The sequence below is a fragment of the Ipomoea nil genome, unplaced genomic scaffold (assembly GCF_001879475.1).
Source record: "Ipomoea nil cultivar Tokyo-kokei standard unplaced genomic scaffold, Asagao_1.1 scaffold1298, whole genome shotgun sequence".
Classification (NCBI taxonomy): domain Eukaryota; kingdom Viridiplantae; phylum Streptophyta; class Magnoliopsida; order Solanales; family Convolvulaceae; genus Ipomoea; species Ipomoea nil.
In genome coordinates, this window is record NW_017617726.1 from 484,236 (window position 1) to 490,235 (window position 6,000).

Genomic DNA, 6,000 nt, shown 5'->3' on the forward strand with positions numbered 1-6,000 from the left:
GCCCCTAAACTTTTTAAAGGTGCAATTACATCCCTCAACAATTCATTTAAGTGCCACCTTCCAGCGAATTTTCCGGCAAAAAAAAATAAATTAATGACCTACTATCACAAGCCATTAGGGTTCAGGCCACCTTCCAGCGAATTTTCCGGCAAAAAAAAAAAAAAAAGTGACCGGCGAAATTTCCGACAAAAAAGTGACCGGCGAAATTTTCGACAAATCTGGGTCGGTTGCTGGTCACTTTTTTTTTTTTGTCGGAAAATTCGCCGGAAGGTGGCATGAACCCTAATGACGTGTGTAGCAGGTCATTAACTTGTTTTTGGGCTTCATTGCACCTAAATGAATTGTTGATGGGTGTAATTGCACTTTTAAAAAGTTTAGGGGCCTAATTGACTTTTAAGCTAAAGTTCAAGGGCCTATTTGACCCTTTTCCTTAAAATAAAAAATAAAAATTACACATGGCATCCTAGTCAGCAGTAACTTATTGTTAACCTGTTAAAAATGTTAATTGCACTTTTTTTTGCAGGTTCATTGATCAATTCAGAGCTTATTCGAGTTCGATGGCTTAATTGCTAACCCCCAAATAGTTCAATGGCCTATTTGTACCTTTTCCCTTTTTAATATGGTGATTTTTTTCGATTTCGTCCTAAACTATTTTTATGATCCAATGTAACCCCAGACTTTTATGATTTTACTGAATGTAATCCTCTAGTTGTTATATCGTGCACCGCGGTTCATAATCGATTATGCACCGCACGTCAAAATGAACCGGTATGCTTTGCTGTGTTCTGCATATCATATAAAAATACAGTCTATGCCTTTTAATCCCAGAGCCTTCCGTTTAGGTTCCGGCAGCCGTACCACGGCCCTGCATCCCCAAACTTTCAAATAATTCAAGTTTGGTTTTCTTTTGTGCCAAAGTTCATAGGGAGTTACCATATTTCTTTTGTTAGGAACTCTGTTGAGAATATAACATGCAGTTAGCATGGCTTCTCCCCAGAAACCTTCACTCAGACCGGAAACTGATAACATGCAGTTTACCATTTCTTTGAGTACTCTATTTTTTCCTTTCTGCTACACCATTTTGTTGTGGTGTATAAGGAGCTGTGGTCTCATGAATGACACCAACAGATTGGAAAATTAATGGGTCATAATATTCACCACCTCTGTCAGTACGTAAAATTTTTACTAACCGACTAGTTTGCAATTCCACCTCCAATTTAAATATTTTAAATTTTTCTAAGGCTTCATCCTTAGAATGTAGGAGGTACACATAGCTGAGTCTTGAATAGTCATCAATGAATGTGACTATATATTTTTAATTTTCCAAAGATGGGGTGCTATGAAAATCACACAAGTCACTGTGAATTACTTCAAGTAAAATTGAATTCCTTTTTATACTAGGAAAAAGATTCCTAGTTATTTTATTTAACATGCATGCACTGCACTGTTCCATGTTTAAATCAAAGGATGGAATTAATCCATCTTTAGCCATCTCACATAAACATTTATAGTTTACATGACATAAACGAAAATGCCATAAAGAAGATGAACATATTGTATACACAGAACCAACAATATTATTAATATTTAACTTAAACATATTGTTTGACAAGAAGCCTTGGCCTACAAAGATACCGGTCTTGGATAAAATAAATCTATCTGCTTCAAACACAAGTTTAAAACCACACCTGTTCAATACAATGCCAGAAAAACTAAATTTTTGGTAACATCTGGGGCATGATACACATCTGTGAGTGTCAACTTCTTTCCTGAAGTAAGCAACAACTCAACTTGTCCAATCCCTTTGACTTTCACCATGGAATCATTTCCCATGTACAGGCTTGGACCATCCTCCAGACTTTTGTAAATCTTGAAAAGATTAACATCTATGCAGACATGTCTGGTTGCCCCAGTGTCAACCCACCACGAGTCATCAGTCAGCACGACACAAATTTCAGATATCATAGCAATGAAATTTTCAGTACTATCAGAAACAAGATTAATTATATTACCTTTTTTCCATTGGCCACTTCCCTGGCCATAGTCACCAGAAATTTTACCTTCCATTTGTGCCTTTCTTTTCTTCCAAATTTCACAGTCCTTTTTAAAGTGTGGATCGTTGCACACCTAGCATGAAACAGATGCTTTTCCTTTTCGTTTTCCTTTCTTCTTAAACTTTGAAGAATTTTTGGCCTTTCCCTGCTTCCCTTTCCCTTTATGGTTCCCACTTGATTTTCCTTCATCAACATAGTTGATGACAGAACATGAAGCCCCGACAACTTTTGCACTACCTGCATTCTTACTTTCCTGCAGTCTGATTTCCTCCTCAACCCGAAGGTCGACCCCTAACTGTTCCATGGTAAGAGCTTCCTTTTTATACTTTAAGGTACGTTGTACCTTTTTCCAGGAAGGGGGCAACTTATGAATGATACTGGCTATGGCAATGGAATCATCCATATTCATATCATGTTGCCTCATTTGCCCAAGTATCCTGACAATCTCATGGAATTGTTCCATTACTAGACGATTGTCCACCATTTTATAATCATTGAACTCACTTACCAGGAATTTCTTACTGGAGGCATCCTCAGATATTTAATTTGCTTCAAGTACATCCCTGAGGTCCTTTGAGGATTTCTCATACTGATAAATATCAAAGAGGGTGTCAGACATACCGTTCAGAACATGGCCGCGGCAGGCAAGGTCATCATTTTCCCATTTGTGTCTTTGGCGAATTGCCTCGAGAGTCTCATCTTTCCGTTCCTCCGGCTTATGCCACGTTTTGAGCCGCAAGGAGGAACTTCATCTTCTTCTGCCACCTACGAAAGCCCACGCCTTCAAACTACTCCAACTTAGGAAAGTTGGTTGCAAAGTCCAGAAGTCCAGAACTCATCCTTCCTCAAAAACAGATTTTAAAGCTTATAGTTTGTTAGAAAAATTGAGTGTTTGATGATAGGGAAGTGAGGTAACGAGATCTTAAGGCGTGTAATCACTTTTCTATAAGATTTAAATCTCTCATATAAAGCAACAAGGTCCAAGATTCAATCTTATGGGATACAAGAAGATGATGAAATTCTTAAGTTACTTTGTTTAAGAACTTCCTGTAGAAAAGTAGTACTGTGAAAAATCTCAGATTAATGCAAGTTTATTGCATGTCTATCTATCTTCAGATGTTTCTCAAAAGTATTTATAAACGAAAATATGATTGTTGGAGAAGTTACATGGAAGTTTTCTGCAGTTTTAAAAACTTATCTTCCATAAAATATATCTTAAATGATATATTTATCATAAGAGAATATTAATTACATAAATCATGTTCAACATGAATATATATGTAATTATGAACCTTTGTAAGGTTGTGAACCGCATGCAAATAACTGTGCAGATTATAATAATATATATATTATAATTTTCTAGCACACTTTTGCATATAAGTTTGGAAAAATTGGAAGCTCATGCTGTGCAACCATTTTTCAAATGAAATAAACAATTCCCCTATATTGGGAATAATCCCCGAATGTTGGAAATAGCCCCCCAATGTTGGGGAATAATCCCCCAATGTTGGGAATAGACAAAGCCTTCCAACAAACTCATTCTCCAATTAACTTTCTACCATACTAAAATAATATTTATAACTCCTCAACTCTAAATATTATTTTAAACTTTCATGGTAGTCCATCTGAAATATTAATCTTCATTACTATATAAATTTTCAACATTGTTGATTTGTGTACTGTACTGCAATGTCCATCATTTTTTTTTTATTACGAAGATAAGTATAGTGCTTAATGCTTAAGAATTCAATTTTGCTAATTGGGATGATTGATCACAGTTGTTTATTGTTGATTACAATGAGTTGTTATTGATTCATTCTTTCTAGGCTTTCCCATCTTGATTGTCATTTAATATTTTGGTCTTGGTTATTCATTTATTTTCATGAATTTAAATTATTTTGCATTTTATTATTGATAATTGTTTCTAGTACTTTGAATTATTGAGTTAATTAATTTTAAGATTTTAAATTGCATTGTATCAATTTCCTATGGATTCGACCCTTGTCTTTGTACACTATCACTACAATTGACTCGTGCACTTGCGAGAGCATTAATTAAAATTGTCCATTAATTTTTGACGCTGTTGGCGGGAAATTTATTTATTTTTTAATTTAATTTTCTGTTTTTTTTTTTTTTTCATTTCCTTAATTGCTTGATTTTTTTCAGTATCCCATCATTCTTGTCATCTTTTTCATTTTTTTAATATCCATTAGTCCATTTAAAAACTGTTTTACATTTGGTTTTGTTTTTCCTATTCGGATCCCTTTATTTTTTTTTGAAAATCGGATCCCTTTATTTATTTTTCCCATTTCGTAATACTTGCTTTCCCTTTATTTATTTTCCCTGTTTTTTTTCCTACCTCTTTATTATTATTGTCATTTGTTTTTTTTTTTCTTTTAAATCTTGTTTATTTATTTACTTCATTAGTCCATTTAAAAATTACTTTTATATTTGTTTTTGGTTTCCCTATTCCCTTAAAAAAAATTCTCTCTCTTAATAAGCTTGATTTTTTCTCTCTCTATTTACTTTATAATTGTTGCTATTTCTTTCACTTTTCAATTTAATTCTACCTTGCTTTTAAAAAAAATCAAAATTTGAAAAAATTCTAGTTTTTAAAAAAATGTATGAAGTTAATTCAATTGCTGATTTGAAGATTCAAATGTTTGCGTTCTTAGATGAAAAAATAGATCACTTGTGTTCTATGATGGCTATGAAGCAAAATAATACATATATGATTGGAGATAATGATAATAATTTTGACCAAGCCAATGTAATGAATAGTTTTAATCAAATGCCCAGAAATGATAATTCTTATAATTCGCGTTGAGAAAACACCCTAATTTTTATTGGGGTGATAATCAAAATGATTTTCAACCAAATCATTTTAATTTTTCTTAGAATGATAATCATAATGATTTTCAATCAAGTTATCCTAATTTTTGGGATAATAATCAAAATCACTTTCAATCTAGTCATCTTAATCTTTATTGTGATTATAATCAAAATAATTTTCAACCAATTGACCCACCCCAACTTGAAAAACCATCTTTGGAGGACTCCTTGAATGATTATATACAGGCTGGCAATAGGCGGCAAGAAGCACATGATCAATGGTTGCAAAAGCAACAAGAAGCTTATGAACACCAAATGCAGCAAGAAGCAGATGAACAACGATTCCAACAAAATGAGGCTACCTTTAAAAGATTGGAAGTACATTTAGAGCAAATTACTAAATTTGTGCAAGGGCATGTGCTAGGTAAGTTACCTAGTCAATCCGAGAAAGCTAAGGCTATGAGAAATGGTGAAATGATTGAAAACAAGTTAAACAATAATACTACTTCTAAACAAACTGAAATAATTGAAAAATTGAATAATGATGTTGATGATATTATTGTTGAAAATGATGAACCTCAATTGCATAAATCTGATAATCCTTATCTGTCTCCCATGCTTTATGTGCCCCTAATCCCTGCTAATGAAAGCTTTGAAAATACCAAACCGGTGCAAAATGAATATTTTGAGGAAGCCTTATGTACCACCCAAGCCTTCTGTGCCCCAGTTCATTATCCAAATAGGTTCAAAAGTTGTGTGTCTGAAACGGTAAGTGCAACGCTACAAAAAGAATTGCCCCCAATACTTATTGATGCTAAGAAGACAAATTAACCAAAAATGTCCTTGATGAAACTATTGAGTTTCCAATTTTTACATCTATAAATTTTTCTGATAGATCTGACCAAGTTGTTGCAGTTAAGGAGTTGAATTTTGCTAATGATGGTAAGTTGGGGTTCGATAAACTCAAAAAAAAAATCTTTTTAATGGCGTTGATAAATCAGTTTCTTCTTGTTATTCTAAAATTGCACAAATAAAAAAAAATTAAAAAAAAAAATTAATTTTCTTATGTATATTTTTTTAAACCTTTTTATTTTAAAATTCTAACATTAGCTTG

At 33.2% G+C, this 6,000-nt stretch overlaps 1 long non-coding RNA gene across 1 annotated transcript in view; it reads right to left on the reverse strand.

Annotated features, from left to right (window-relative positions):
* LOC109184974 overlaps window positions 1-4,618 on the reverse strand; it is an 11,502-nt gene extending 6,884 nt beyond the window's left edge. Inside the window, exons 1-2 of the long non-coding RNA XR_002054911.1 lie at window positions 4,607-4,618; window positions 1,039-1,043 (exon numbers count right to left, since the gene is read on the reverse strand). This is a non-coding gene — a long non-coding RNA (uncharacterized LOC109184974). The remainder of the gene's footprint in view (window positions 1-1,038; window positions 1,044-4,606) is intronic.
* Between the last annotated feature and the right edge of the window lie 1,382 nt (window positions 4,619-6,000).